Here is a 16746-nt window from a genome sequence, read left to right as displayed (position 1 = left end):
AAAGTAAGGGACCCAATACAGTTCCCTGAGGCACTCCACTGCCCACTCCCTTCCACTGAGAAAATTGTCCATTTAATTCTATTCTCTGTTTCCTGTCTTTTAGTCAGTTTGTAATCCATGAAAGGACATCGCTACCTATTCCAAGACTTTTAACTTTTCCTAAAAGCCTCTCATGAGGAACTTTATCAAACGCCTTCTGGAAATCCAAATATACTACATATACCGGAATAGCTTCAACTGCAGGGGAGAAGAAAAAAAAAAAAAAAAAAAGGATTCGCACTCACAAAGCAGGGAGTAGCTGGCTTGTTACGGCGGTTACTACCCTAAACCAAAAGGGCCTGATACTTCACTTTCAATGCATAACCAGCATGGCTCTCCGCTTCAACGGCAGGAGAGAAGAAAAACAACCAATAGGGGCTGTATGACATAGTCTGGGTAAAGGGAATAAACATGGGTGTAGCTTGCTTATTGCAGCAGTTACTACCCCTACTACCCCTAACTAATCAAGCTAGGTATTTCACTTGGATGCAGCTCCATCACTGCTCTCTACATTAATGGTGGGGGTGGAAGGGAAATAGAACCAAGAGTTAAGAGAAAATGATAAGTATGAGAGAAAAAAATGTGTGAAGCTTGCTGGGCAGACTGGATGGGCCGTTTGGTCTTCTTCTACCGTCATTTCTATGTTTCTATGTTTCTATACCGGTTCACCTTTATCTACATGTTTATTAATTCCTTCAAAAAAGTGAAGCAGATTTGTGAGGCGAGACTTGCCTTGGGTAAAGCCATGCTGATTGTTATTAAAGCTCTGTTAAAGCTGGGAATTAGCTATCTGTTATTAATGGAGTAATTGTGTGTGGATCCTTGGACCAGTGGCAGGTGACCACGCCCTCGGGGGGAATCCCGAGAGGGACCACTGGTCAGGCTTAGTGTAGGAGACAGACACACACTAGTTATTTTATTAGACAATATGTTAAACCACCAGAGGTGGCAGTAGTGAGCTGGAAGAGTTATCCATCCGGAGACTAATCAGCTGGGAGTTTCCCAGATCTTATCATGCAGGATTAAGGCAGGCTGAGGCATCCCAATTGCCAGGCCCTGTTGCTCACAGCTTGGATGTTGAGAGCTTAATCCTGCAGCCACTTGATCTTTTTGAGGATGTCTCTGGCCCTGATGGCTTCTAGAATGCCTTCCACTAGAAAGTCCTAAAAATTGAAGTGGAGGAAGTTTTCCATGTGGTGTGAGCAGAAAGCCCTAGATCCGTTCTCCTGCCCCCCCCCCCCCCCCCCAGAAAAAAAAAAAAACCCAAAACCTGCTTGATTACCTTCTACACCTATCAGAAGCTGGCTTAAAGACCAACTCCATTAGAATTTATCCCAGTGCAGTTGGCGTATACTACCAAGGTGATGTGGGACGCCCATTTCTGTACAGCCTATAGTTGTATGTTTCATGAGGGGCCTCCTTCAATTGAAGTCTCCCTTAAGGCCTCCTGCTGTGTCTTGGGACCTCAATGTGTGTTGGCTCATCTGATGAAAGCTCCTTTTAAGCCACTGGTACCTGTGACCTGAAGTACATGACCTGGAAGATCATATTTTTGGTGGCAGCCACCTCAGCACGCAGGGTCAGCGAACTCCAGACCTTAGTGATTTATCCACCTTACACTGTTTTAACATGACAGGGTGGTCCTGCCTAAGGTGGGGTCTGACTTCCATCTTAACCGGTCCATCATCCTGCCAACATTCTTTCCAGGCCCTATTTGCACCAAGGTGAACGAGCACTGCACAGTTTGGACTGCAAGTGAGCCTTAGCTTTCTGTCTGGAGGAGACAGGCAGTCCAGAGCTGCCCATCCTGCTGCGATTCAGGAAAGGAGAACGGAGGTCTGTACTTGCCTGCCTTGTTGTGATCCGGGAGAGAAGAGCAGGACCCATCCAGGCTGCCAGACGCTGAGGTCATTGGAGTGTTGGGGGCCTATTAAAGGAGGTGCCCTGCGGTGTGCCCCTTATGCCAGTTTTTAAGATCTCTTTGGCAAAGAATGGGAAGGAAAAGGAAGGGGAAACCTCCCTATTTTCCTCAAGCTTCTAGCTCAACTCCTGTAAGTGGTCCCATGGATAGTCATGTTATCCCCAGTTCAACATTGCATGACAATGTGTGTATGGAACAGGAGTCTCCTGAACCTTGATGCTAGATCTCCACCTCCTATCCCTAGTGGTTTATTAGTGCCACAGGAGTTTATACCTGAACAATCTATTACTTCTCTGCTGACTGGTGCTAATTTTTCAACTGATTTAAATTTGGGTCAAACTTGCGAAAGGAACTCGGTTATTCCAATCCCGGTTCCAGTTTAAGCTCTATCCAGAGAGGTTACGGAGGAGTCTAATCACATGCTGATATCTGGGGATATATCCCTTAAGGATATTTGGAAAGTTATGGGAATAGACTCTAAATTATCAAATTCAATTTCTCAATTGTCAATTCTCTCAGCTTACCGCTAATAAATTAAAAGAAGTTTGTTAGGTTATGTTCTTTAGATTCAGCAATGTCTGCCCAGTTCTCTATTTCCAATTTGCAATTAGTAACTGCAGAAATTAAAGATAGGGTTCTTCTTTATTCTAAATGTGAATTAATGGGAAATAGATTAAGGTCTAATAATCTTCATCTGTTGAATTTTCCTATTTCCCGTTTGATATCAGGCGAGGAATACTTTAAGAAATATGTGATTGAAGTACTACAATTCCTATCTGAGAAGAAAATTTTGATAAATAATTCATATATACCCGTCAAAGATTTTCTGGCAGGTATAGGTATATGTGCTGCTCCCTGTCCCCAGTCCAGATCTCTCTTTATTTTTACAGTCTTCCGATGATTATGTCCCGTCTTTTGTTGTTTCTTTTGCACTGACTGCGGATAAAGAAGTGTTTTTTAAACAATACTTTAAATGTAAGGGATCTTTATTTTGTGGTCATAGAGCTATGGTATTTCCTGATGTCTCTAGGGAGACAGATCAGAAGGAAACACTGCAGCAAACAGAAGATACGGTTGTGCATTTTTCTACGGTTGGAAGATCTTCAGAAGTAAGTTCCAAAGTTCCTGCTGTTTCCTTACTTGCTCCCGTTGAGGGTTTGGACAATTCTGCCCTTGCTTTGAAACCTCTTGTAATAACTTTAAAGAGTTTATGGACCGTAATGGCCTCAGTTAATAAATCAGTTACATCTTTGGTATCTTTGACTACTGACTTGCGTAATCAATTTCATTCTCAAGAGCTTTGTTTGAATTCATTGGAAAAAAGAGTGTCTGAAGATGAAGCTTCCATGGAGAAATTCAAGAAGTCCAAGTTAATATTATTAAAGATCATTCATCTACTTCGCGTATAATTGAATGTATTGAAAATTCTCAAAGGTCCTTAAACTTGCGGATTCTCAATTTTCCTCATATTTCTATGATGATACCTGATGATTTGTTTACCACTTATTTGAAAGAAGTTCTTTAAATCCCTGAGAATGTACTACCTCCTATGGAAAAAAATCTATTTTTTGCCTATTCCTAAAGGCTCGGGGGTAATGCTATTGTGGAGATTCCCTCTAATTTAACAGACTTTTTGGAAAATTCAGAAGGGAATGTGGTCAGTAGACCTTTATTGGTGACTTTAGGCTTTTTGGTTTGTTTTTTTTTTCAAGATCAGAACAACATCTATCTGCTTTTTCTTTTTTTCTCATCATAAGGATGCTCTTTTCAAGGGTCAAAAAATGTGGATATTCCCAGATGTTTCAAGAGCTACACAGGAACGCAGAAATAAATTTTTGGCAGAGATCTGAAGTCCTTTCTCTGGGAGATACTTTCATAGTTCGTTTTCCTTGTAAATGTGTGGTAACTTTAGACTCTTCTCATTATATATATATTTTTTTACCCTTCCCAATTGGAATTTTTTGTATTCGAAAAGTAATTCCTTGACTTCTGTCTCTTCTGCTTAATATGGGTTTGTAATGTTTAGGTATTGCCCAGCTTGATTGTTTCCATTCTTTGACTGGAAAATTTTTTTGTATTTGCCATATTCCATGGTAGTTTGTTCCCCTCATATTAGGGGGTCTAAATTTAGTGATATATATAGTGGGGTTTTTTCTTTTCTTTTACTTGTCTTTAAACTTGATTGTAATATGTATATTATCTATTTTTCTTTTTTTTTTTTTTTTTTATTTATAGTTTTTAACATTCCAAAAAACAGTCAAGGTATTCAGAACATTAACTAACAAAGATATCGAGAACAATATAACGGCAATGCCATAACAGTACATGGTACAGAAGATAAATGTAGACAGTTTGATTGCAAAATAACCCGCAATATCAGGCAGACCAGAAACATATGTAGATCTTTTCCCAGTCTTATTGAAGCATATAGTCCAACCCTTAAATCCTGAAGACTCAAACCAGTACTGCACACAATAGAAATAAAATGAATAAATGTAACCTTGCAACCGCTTGTGTCATATTGTACTTATTTTAAATCGTTACTATCCCCTCCCCACCAACCCCCCCCTCCCCTCCTACAAGCGCATGTCTCCATTATACTCCCCCACCTTCACAATATCCTGAAGCACTATTGGAATGCGAATCTGCTGGTGACCACAATAGTGACATAAACAGTTGAAAAAACTAGCTGGGGCTAACCATCAAGGGGTGTCTCTTGCCACTTAAACCAGCATTGCCAGCGAGTCTGAAAGGTACCCAGCCGTTTTCCGCCTCATGGCCGTGAGTTTATTAAGATAGCATACTGTGTTCAAACGCTTAAGTACCATAGCCATAGTGGGGACTTGAGCTCGCTTCCAATGACTAGCCAGCTCCATCCTAGCCGCTAATATAGCTTGCTGCAGGAAATAAAATTCAGCCTGTGAAGATATGTCCCCTTGAGAAAGGAGAAGAAAGACAGCCGGGTCCTTAAGCACCGGATATCCCACTACCTGTGACAGGAGCTGAGCAAATGCGTCCCAATATATCACCACTCTGGGGCAAGTCCACCATATGTGTAGATAGGTGCCAATTTCACCACATTCCCTCCAACACTGTTCCGATAGCTGCGGATAAAAGCTATGTAATTTAGATGGCGTCAGATACCACCGGAACAGCATTTTATATCCATGTTCCACTATTGAGGACGAGATGGAGCACTTATTAATAGCCCGAAAAGTATCAATCCATTGTTGGCTCGTCAATGTGATCCCCAAATCAGTCTCCCACCCTCGTATATGGGAGGGCTGGAAAGTCAAGTCCCCATTCAATAGGATATAAATACGGGATATAACCTTACGTAGTGAATGTGCATTCTCACAGAAACCTTCAAATAAAGACTTCCCTTTCTGGAGATCCGCTCGAGCCCCTGTACAGTGAATATAGTGGTGCAGTTGACAATATAAATAATAGGACGAATTGGGCAGCCCAAACTCCTGCTGCAACTCTAGAAAGGGCCTAATTCGTCCTTGACTCCAAACATGTTCCAGTCTCCGACAACCCTGTCTTTCCCAAGACTGAGCCAGATGGCGTACCATGCCCGGGGGAAATGCTGGGTTCTGGAATATGGGCGTACGCATATAAGTCTCCCTGGGTCCCGTCAGACATACTTTCCAAGTATCCCAACAGTTCAAGGTGTGCAAAACTGTCGGGAGACTCTCCCCTGTCAGCGCCCTAGCTCGTCGAGGTAGCCATGCTAGCTTGCCTAAGGGAACACTCGGAGCCAAGTCCCCCTCTAACTGTACCCATCGCTTGTCAGTTGATTGGCGGTGCCAGTCTATCAAAGATCGCAGTTGAGAAGCGACATAATACCACTGAAGGCACGGTACCCCCAGCCCACCTCTCTCCCTAGGAAGATATAGAATCCGGCTGCGGACCCTCGGGGGTCTCCTCCTCCAGAGAAACCGAAGAAGTTGTCTCTGCCAGCCTCTAATGCTCCCTGATGGAACCGCTATTGGGAGTGTCTGGAAAAGATATCCCAAGCGCGGCAAAATATTCATTTTGACTGTATGCACCCGGCCTAACCAGGAAAGATCAAGCCTCTCCCATGTCTGCATGTTGATGATTATTTTTTTCCATAGACCCTCATAATTACATCGATAAAGCATATCTAAATCAGGTCCCAGCTGTACCCCCAAATATTTCAAGGTAGAATGTACCAGTTTAAAAGGGTGCTTTCGATTGAGCCTATGGAACCCCTCCTCCGGGAGCGTCACATTCAATACTTCTGACTTGTCAACATTTAGTTGATACCCAGATACAGCACTAAACCTCTGAAACTCAGAGACCAATGGGGGTAGCGAGCTCTCTGGATGTGCCACTGTGAACAGGACGTCGTCAGCGAACATGGACAGTTTGTATTCCTGATCTCCAACTCTCAGGCCCTGTATCCCTGGGCATGCTCGTATAGTTGCCGCTAGAGGCTCTAAGTAAAGCGCAAACAACAGGGGCGACAGTGGGCACCCCTGCCGGGTTCCGCGAGCAATATCAAATGGCACAGTATAACCCCCGTTAACTTTAATGCAAGCGCTAGGTTTATGATATAATTTACGAATCCATGTAGAAAAAGGGCCACCCAGACCCACCTTACGTAGGACTGCAAAGAGATAGTCCCAATGAACAAGGTCAAAGGCCTTCTCCGCATCAACTGTTAACAACACCAACGGCTCACCCGCAGTCTGCGCGTACCAGATTAGGTCTATCACCCTTCGTACATTGTCAGCCGCCAGGCGGCCTGGGATGAATCCAGTTTGATCCGCATGTATCAAGGAAGTAGCAACAGAGCTCAATCGATTGGCCAAAATTTTTGCCAACACCTTTAAATCCAAATTAATAAGAGAAATGGGTCGATAGGACCCGCAGACTGTCGCGTCTCTCCCTGGTTTAGCTAATATAGTAATGCCCGCCCTATTAGCTGCAGTTGAAAACTGTCCATCTCCCAGGAGGGAGTTAAAAGCTTCACACATTGGGACAGCCAGCAAGCCCTGGAACCTCTTGTAAAAGCCCGCCGAGAATCCATCAATCCCAGGGGATTTACCCAATTTTAGGTCCCGTAGGGCCTCCTGAACTTCCACCAATGATATATCCTGATGTAATCGGAGTTGTTGTAACTCGTCTAGGCTAGGCAGAGTCACCCCGGCCAAATACTCGTCTATCTCAGGAGAAAGAATATCCTCCCTCTGGGCATATAATTTTTGATAGAACTGGGTAAATCGTTCCCTAATATCGTTATTATCAGACAGTATTTCACCATTTGCACCCCTTATCTTCACAATTTGATTCTGTACAACCCTAGCCTTCAATCGCCGGGCTAACAGGCGTCCAGCCTTATTGCCCCCTTCAAAAAATTTTTGCTTAGTCTGGTCTAATTGGAAAATGGTTTCTTTTGTGGAAAGGTCTTTTAGCTTAGCCCGTAGAATTTCTAATTGAGTACCCAACGCGGGCTCTGGTCTCCTTTTATGTTGAATCTCTAGCTTACCAAGTTGTTGAAGTAACTCCAGATGGGTTTTGTTTTCCATTTTTCGGATATGAGACGCCCGAGCTATCAATTTGCCCCTCACCACAGCTTTAAGACACTCCCATAACACTGTAGCGGACACCTCCCCTGTATCGTTTTCCCGAAGATAACAGGTAATATCAGTTTCCAGCTCTTTACAGAACTGGGGGTCTTCAAGAATACTCTCATTTAGCCTCCAAAAGCGAGTACCAGAGGGTGCTCCTACACCCTTAAGTTGAATCCATATAGCGGCATGGTCAGACCACGTGAACGGCTCTATTCCCGTGGCGTATGTATGATTAATTAAAGCTTTATCTACTAAAAGATAATCAATCCTGGAGTACGATTGATATACCTTTGAGTAAAATGTATAATTTTTTTCCCCGGGATGAAACAACCGCCATGCATCCAGCAGTTGCCAATCCCTCAACAATCTTTTAAAACTCTTTCTGTGAGTATTGCTAACCCCCTGTCGACCACTGCTGGAATCCAAGAATGGGTATCGGGTAAGATTAAAATCTCCCCCTATTATAATGTGCCCCTCCGCCCATTGATTTAGTGTACTAGACAGTGTGGTCAAATACGGACCCTGTCCCTGATTCGGGACATAGACATTGACTAAGGTGTAGAGTGCTGCCCCCATTGCAAACTTAATAATAATATACCGGCCATCAATGTCTCTAATGACAGATCTCACATCGATAACCAAATCTTTGGAGAAAAGCACTCCCACCCCTCCATATTTATTCGTTTTAGTGGCGGCTGCATAGTATTGTGTGGGATATTGAGGGGACACCATCAGCTTCTCATAACATTTCTTCAAATGGGTCTCTTGGCATAGTAGTATATCTACCTTCGCCCGCCGGAGATCCTGATAGAGGTTTTTCCGTTTAAAAAATGAATTTAACCCCTTGACATTCCAAGAAAGCATTTTCACATCACCCATAATTGTAAACTAAGCGACAGCACAGAAAGTGGACCAGCCCAGCAGAAAAGGCAACGCGTTCCCAAGTAGGATTTGTGGAATATCGGCTCTCTTGCCGGAAACATGACCTGTAGGATCCCTCCAACACGCCCCCCCCTCCCTCCCCCTCTCCCCCCCAAACCCAATATCCAAAGCTGGATGTGAGGACTAACGACACTTCCCATGACCTGATCGCGCACGCGATGACCACCCCCCCGCTCCCAAGGTTACCTTTCGGATTATATGTTACTATCCCCAAACATATATAAAACATAATAGGAAATGTGAACTAAACAGCTTCCCCTCTTGAAAGCCCCGCTAGCCTAGGCAAAAATGATTATTTCCTATTCCACCGCCAGAGTATCACAGCTAGGCAGTAAAAAGAATTTTAGTGCTCTATGTCCATGTAAACCTTCGTTCAATACTCAGTCCTTATTAGCAGGTTGCCCCGCATCGTCCCCTGAGTGTCTGCGGAGTCGTTTGCCTCCGGACTGGACCCGCTGCCAGCGTTGAGGTTTCTCTGAGGCAGATGACAAACTGGGCATCTTGGAAAACACCTCCGGCAGGGTCTTCAAACCGGCAGCACGCAGTAGGCCCATGGCCTCCTCAACCTGCTGAACTTTCGTAGATACCCCCTGTATCGTGATCAAAAGCCCGAAGGGGAACAGCCAGCGGTATTTGTAGTTGTGTGCTCGCAGCACTTGTAGGATTTCTTTAAACTCCCTCCTCCGGCGGATGGTAATAGGAGAGAGATCTTGAAAGATTTCAATTTTGTGACCATGCCATTGAAAGTCCTGCTGACTCCTGGAATGCCTTAATATCTTCTCCTTGAGAGTGTAGCTGTGGAAACAGACTACAATATCACGGGGTACATTACCCCTAGGCCTAGCGAGAGCCCTGTGCGCCCTGTCTAGCACAATTTGCGGTAGAACTTCCTCCGGGGCAGCCTGCTGCTCACTGAGAAGGGCGCTGCAAATATCGGTGATAATCCTATCACAATCCATATAGGGCTCACCTTCAGGGATCCCCCGGAATCGCAGATTTCCCCTGCGAGACCTGTTCTCCAAGTCTTCCAGCCAGGCTTGTTGCTCTGTCACCTTTTTCTGAATCTGTTTAATGTCCTGGGTTGTGGCGATGAAAGCTTGCTCCTGGTCGCCCATTTGGTTTTCCAGCACATCTACTCTGCCTCCCAACGCCGCGAAATCCCGCCTCATATCAGCTGCTAGCGTTTGTATTTCGGTGCGCAGGTGTCCCATACCATCCTTAAGTTCCGTGAACCAATGTAAGAAATCTGCTTTAGAAAAAGTCGATTCTGCCGCAGGTATCGGGGAGCCGGCGCGCGCCAGTTCCTCCGGAGAGACAGGCCTCTGCATATCTGCCTCGTGGTCGGAGAGGCCTGCACGGAACTCTTCAGGTGCCGCTGTGAAGGCGAATTGTTTAAGATCCACCTGTTTTTTCCGCACCGACATGCCGGCTATACTCCTGCGCCTGATCGCACTTAACAGAGGAGGTTTCTAAGCGGTTAAGACTAATTTTTTGGGGTTTATACGAAAATCGGGGAGCGGAGCTCGCGCCTCACGCCGCCATCAGCCCTGTGACGTCACTTCCTCCATCTATTTTTCTTTTCAAATATATTGTTATTGTATATTTGATAAAACAGATAAAGAGTTAAAAAAAAAAAAAAAAAAAAAAAGGAAGCAATTTCTTCAGTTAAAGCCTTGTGTTCTTTCACTTAGTGCCCTGTTTTAGGGTTTCCATGTAAGTATATTATTACGTTATCAGAGGAATAAGTTTTTATTTGGGGATCCATAACACCAGTTTTTGATGGATAAATCCACTGGGTAATCTTAGTTCTTGTTAGCATAATTGGGCAGCTCCAATAATGTGGATTATATTTAGGTAAAATGTTTTCCTCCTTTAATATTGGTACCAGTTGTTATGTTGGTATTTCTTCTATGTTTTCTGTTTATTTTATGTTTCTTGTCATTATGAAGTAAACAAAGAATTAATTACAGAAGTCCATAGACAGTCTACCCAACTTTTTATTTCTTTTGATAAGAATAGGTTGAGCGTTGCCTTTGCCAAACAGATATTATCCAATTGGCTAGCAGATTGCTTCTCCTTCTGTTATACCCAGGCGGGACTGCATCTTGGGGGTCAAGTCAAGGTTCATTCTGTCAGAGCCATGGCAGTGTTGGTGGCCCACTTGTGAACAGTTCCCATGGAGATCTGCAAGGCTGCAACTTTGAATTCTCTTCACACATTCACATCTCATTGCTGTCTGGACAGGGATGGTTGACACGACAGTAGGTTTGGCCAATCTGTTGTGCGGAACATATTTGAGGTATAGAACCCAACTATTCCTGACCTAGGACTCTAGGCTGTCTCCCCCTCTGTTACCAAGAACACTGATGGTGTTATGCCCATTGGCACTTGGTTAGGTGTCTGTTGGTCCCGTCTTGTGTTGGGGAGCTAGGGATTCATCCATGCGTGAGGACTACCATGCTTGTCCTCATAGAAAGCAGAGTTGCTTACCTATAACAGGTTCCCGGGGTGGGGGAGAGAGAGAGTGAATGAGCGAGCAAACACAGCTTGCTCGCTCATTCACTCTCTCTCCCCCCCACCTCCACCCCGGGAACTCGCGGCAGCAGCAGCCTCCCCCCAACGCTAACCTCTTCATTTTCAGCCCTCGCGGAGGCGGCGTCCCATCGGCCGCGGTTGAACCTCTTCATTTTCCTCCGAGCCGCGCTGCAGTCTTCTTTTCTTCGGGCCGATGCCGAGCGCACTAGCGTGGCCTCTTCTTGCCGCGCACGCACCCGATACGCTCCACTTCCTCTTCCGGGCCGCGGGGGCCTGTGTGTGTGTGAGATTGCATGTATGTGAATGATTGAGAGCCTGGGGGCCTGTGTGTGTGTGAGATTGCATGTATGTGAATGATTGAGAGCCTGGGGGCCTGTGTGTGTGTGAGATTGCATGTATGTGAATGATTGAGAGCCTGGGGGCCTGTGTGTGTGTGTGTGAGATTGCATGTATGTGAATGATTGAGAGCCTGGGGGCCTGTGTGTGTGTGTGTGAGATTGCATGTATGTGAATGATTGAGAGCCTGGGGGCCTGTGTGTGTGTGTGTGAGATTGCATGTATGTGAATGATTGAGAGCCTGGGGGCCTGTGTGTGTGTGTGAGATTGCATGTATGTGAATGATTGAGAGCCTGGGGGCCTGTGTGTGTGTGTGAGATTGCATGTATGTGAATGATTGAGAGCCTGGGGGCCTGTGTGTGTGTGTGTGTGTGTGTGAGATTGCATGTATGTGAATGATTGAGAGCCTGTACATGTGAAAGAGAATATGTCTGTGATTGAGAGCCTGCCTGTGAGAGAGAGAGAGCATGAATGTAAGTTTACCATTGGGAACCTGTATGTGTAAGTTTGTGATTGAAAACCTGTTTGTGTGAAAGAGTATGTGTGTATGATTGAGATCCTTTGTGTGTGAGAGAAATCATGTGTATGTATGATTAAGAGCCTGTGTGTATAAGTAAGAGAGTGATCATGTGTGTCTGTGTGTGATTGAGAGCTGGTTTAGGTGATGGAGTATGTGATTGAGAGCCTGTGTGTAAATGAGAGAAAGAGAGGACATGTTTGTAAGCATGTGAATGAGAGTCTGTGTGTGAGAGAAAAAGACAGCATGTATTTATGTGATTGAAAGCCTGTGTGTGTGTAAGCGTGAAAAGATAGACAGCATGTGTGTAAATGTGTAATTAAGAGCCTATATAAGTGAGAGAGAAAAAACATGTGTATATGTGAGTACTGAGAGCATGTGTGTATAGTTGTGTCAATGAGAGCCAGTGTGAGAGAGAGCGCTAGTATGTGACTGAGAGAGGAGAAAGTTCCAAGCAAACCACCCCACCTCCTGCTAATTCAGAACAATCTCAGTACACCTGGATATCAAACGTTCCCAGGTATGCAGAGCAAAAAAATTTTTGTATCCTTATTATTTTTCATTACTGGGTCTTTGTGTCTGCTATTTTGAAATATTTTGTTGGTATCTGGAAATGTTTTATATGAGTTTTTAATTATTGGATATTCCACTCATCAGCTGTTTCGAAATATGTTCTTTTTGTTAGTACAGTTTTACTGCTGATGATTTTATATTTCTTGATTTGTTTTATAAGGATGGGTGATGTTTCTTTTTTCCTTTGTTACACTGCATACAGAGACTCTGGCTTGTTGCAGTTTCCAATTCAGTTTTTTCTGCATGCTTCTTGTTATGTGTTTTGATCTCTTTATTCTATGTTAGGTGAGGGACAGCACGTGATTCGGGTGAGGTTTTCTGCTGGCTTTTGGTTTCTGTGTAGGACTCTATAGCAGCCTGGCTTGGTCCGTTTTCCTAATAGGAAATGTATTGGTGTCTTAAGGCCTGGTGTAATATTTTCAGAGACTTATTGTACTTTAAAAGTGTGATCTTACATAAAATGCACACATTTACTTGTATTTAGTTTTAAACATATTGTATGGCTCTCATGGAATTACATTTTAAAATATGTGGCATTTATGGCTCTCTCAGCCATAAAGGTTCCTGACCCCTGGTTTAGGGCATGCTGGTCATGCTCAGTGTGCCTACTCAGTTCTAGAAACTTTGACAAGTTTTCCTCATCTGGGCTCCATCTGATGATGTAACCCATTTGTGAGAATTAACATCCTGCTATCCTTGGAGAGCACCTGATACAGGTAAGCAACTCTGCTTTTTTGAATCGTTCATCTCAATTTTTGGACCTGGTGACTTCCCTCCTCCTCTCCAGTCTTCAATATTTGAAAGATTGATTGTAATCTCCTGCAGAGTCATGAAAGTGTCTCAGAAGCAAAGTTTCTGTCAGGTAGAAATAAAAGCTAACAAAAAAAATGTGCAGACATCTTTATTTTTGGACTAACAATGGGGCCGATGCAATACTGAGCGCACTGTTTAACCTGCAGTTGTCTTGGGTTGTGTAATCGCTACCTAATCCCTTTATGCAATAAGGGGATTAGCACCTTCACAACAAATATATGTTGATGAGGCTATTAGGGAATCAACTGAAATGCAAAAAAAATATAAGTGTCTAAAACGTATATTTTTACGCTAAAAAATTAACACCTGCCTAGAGCAGGTATTAATTGCTGAGCACTCCCAAAAGCTGTACAGAAAAGCAGAAAATACTGCTTTTCTGTACATCCTCCTATTTAATATCATTGCAGTATTAAGTAGGAGGAACAAAAACTTTGAAATAGTTAAAAAAAAAAAAAAAATTAAAAAAAAAAAATTGCCTGCAGTCAGGTTCGGGGAATGGACGCTCAGTTAACAAGAGTCTGTTTCCCAAACCCCTGGCTGTGCGCCAGTTAAGAAAACTGTGGACAGCTGACTGCTCACTGGCTCCCACTGTCAGGGAGGTGCTAGGGGCGCGCAAGCGACCCTAACACCTCCTTGACAACGAGACCCCTAATTTAAATATTGCATGGCGCCCCCAGGAGGGATGCTTGGGGGCGCGTTAGGAAAGTGGGTGCTGAAGTCAGTACCTCCTTTCAGCGCATTTTAACTGCATCGGCCCCAATGTTTCTGGCTAGCTTTTAAGAACTATATTCCCTTCATCAGGTCAAAGCAGACTGGCCAGGTTAATGCAAAGGAGGAGGATGCTAATCAGAAATATATTGTTTGTGCAATAAAAATGTATAACCTACAACTTTTTTGTGGACTTTATTTCTGTGTCTCTAACTGGACTAATACAGCAACCATACTACTCTGTCAGTTGTAAGTAAAGTTAAGCAAGAAATAAATGCTTTTGAATTATTGGGTCAGAGACTTGGTCTCGGTGGGAAGGTGGTTTTATAATAATAATTACAGTTACTGCATGTACAAGAAGTCTGTGCCACTCAGAAGTTGGTCCTGTACAATCCAGTAAGTCTCAGGAGCTATAAAATGGCAGCTCTCTCACGCTTGCCAGTTGTTTCCCATTGATTTTAAAGCTGAGCTATGAACAGCAAGGCTGCCAAGAGCCGTCTGTACTTAAGGGAGATGGAGCGCACAGCTGATAAAGTTCCCCCTTCCTTCCGGGTCACTTCCTGAATTCCTACTGGTCTGGAATCAGAACTGATCTTTAAACTTAGAATGCTGGAACAGAATTACCAGGTGCTGTCTTGAAGCTTTCACTGTGTGATTAAGATCAAATTCCTACTGACTGTCTTGGGGACAGGAAGACATTGGAATGTGTAGCTTGCTTGCAGTTCCTGTGTCAGCCATCAGTCTTTAATGCCTGTTTTACTATGCTTTATACACGAGAATGTATTCTGCAGAAATTAAGCATACTACACCTATTACCCCTAAAGCAAATGTAAACTTTAGATACAGGAATAATTTGTTGATTAGAAAAGTACACTTCTGCGTACTGAGTGAAATATCCAGCCTCTTAGAGGTTGATCTACTGGTGGTGTTTTGGGATCTGGAGAATGAATATGTTAGAAAAGTTATATAAGAACATACACATAAGATATGCCATTCTGGGTCAGACCAAGGGTCCATCAAGCCCAGTATCCTGTTTCAATCAGTGGCCAATCCAAGTCACAAGTACCTGGCTAGTAACTAAACATTATATAGATCCCAAGCTAATACTGATTATAAGCAGTGGCTATTACTTAATGATTAAAAGCAGTTTAAGGACTGCTCCAAGTACTTATTCAAACCTTTTTTAAACCCAGCTATACTAACTGCCTTGACCATATCCTCTGGCAGTGAATTCAAAAGCTTAATTGTGTTGAGTGAAATAATTTTTTCCTGTTTGTTTTAAATGTGCTACTTGCTAACTTCATGGAGTGTCCCCTAGTCCTATTATCTGAAAGAATAAATAACAGATTTGCAGTTACCCGATCAAGTCCTTTCATGATTTTGTAGCTCTATCATATTCCTCCTCAGCCATCTCTTCTCCAAGCTGAACAGTCCTAACCTCTTTAGCCTTTCCTCATAGGGCAGCCATTCCATGCCCTTTATCATTTTGGTCACCCATCTCTGTACTTTCTCCAGTGCAGTGATTAGACGCTATTCAAGGTACGGTCTCACCATGGAGGGACAAAGGCATTATGATATCCACTTATGTTTGCCATTCCCTTCCTAATAATTCCTAACATTCTGGTTGCTTTGACTGCTGTAGCACACTGAGCCGATGGTTTCAATGTATTATCCACTATGACGGCAAGATCTTTTTCCTAGGCAGTAACTCCTAATATGGAACCTAACATCGTGTAACTACAGCATGAGTTATGATTCATTTTGCACTTGTCCACATTAAATTTCATCTGCCATTTGGATGCCCAATCTTCCAGTCTCGCAACGTCCTCCTGCAATTATCACAATCTGCATATGATTTAACTACTCTGAACAATTTTATCAACAAATTTGATCACCTTACTCATATCCTTTTCCAGATCATTTATAAATATATTGAAAAGCACTGGTCCAAGTACAGATCCCTGAGGCATTCCATTGTTTACCCTTTTCCACTGAGAAAACTGACCATTTAATCCTATTCTGTTTCCTGTCTTTTAACCAGTTTGCAATCCACAAAAGGACATCGCCTCTTATTCCATGACTTTTTCATTTTCTTAGAAGCCTCTGTGAGACCGTCAGTTCCCCGGGTCCAAACCTTGACTGAGCTTCCCTGGTCCCTTGGAAACTCAAATAGCAGTTTAAACGTATTTATCTTAAAAGTCCCCAGGTGGGATTTGAACCCTCACCACCTGGATGGAAGGCAGATGCCTTCCCCACTGAGCCAGCAACTCACTTTCCAACCACTGGCTTCAGAAGTCCCTCTCAAAGTCCATAGTTCAAATGTCCGGCCCCACTGGGCCTAACTGCCACCTCCCTCCGTACCTCTGGGACCTCAACCCTTCCCCAGAGGTACAGCCACCCACTGGCAGTTCTCCAGGCAAGGTATCCTTGTCGTTCGTCCAACAACAGAAGTCCCCGCGCTCACCTTCTGTGATAGTTGCGGCAGTCCTTCACACGGTCAGGGAATGTCCAGCCTCGAAGTCTCCCAGAGCAGACAGGAAATCTGATCCTTCCTCCTCGGTCCCCCGCAGGAGACTGAGACTGCTCTACTAGGGAGTCCTTTTTATCCTGTGGAAACTCCTCCTCCTCTGCCATCTGATTGGCTCCAGGGAAGTCCCACCCTTAACCTCCCACACCTGTGGTTCTTCTGTCCTTGTAACATCCGGGGGAAGGAACCAAGGGACGTCTCTTGCCTGGTGTTGCTGTATTTTCCTCCCCCCCTT

At 43.8% G+C, this 16746-nt stretch overlaps 1 protein-coding gene across 5 annotated transcripts in view; it reads left to right on the top strand.

The window, feature by feature from the left end:
• Positions 1-16746, top strand: part of BRSK2 (BR serine/threonine kinase 2) — an 830501-nt gene that overhangs the window by 260424 nt on the left and 553331 nt on the right. The gene's annotated exons all lie outside the window — the stretch shown is intronic.

Source organism: Rhinatrema bivittatum, chromosome 17 (assembly GCF_901001135.1).
Source record: "Rhinatrema bivittatum chromosome 17, aRhiBiv1.1, whole genome shotgun sequence".
Lineage (NCBI taxonomy): Eukaryota > Metazoa > Chordata > Amphibia > Gymnophiona > Rhinatrematidae > Rhinatrema > Rhinatrema bivittatum.
This window is presented reverse-complemented; position numbering and strand designations above follow the sequence as displayed.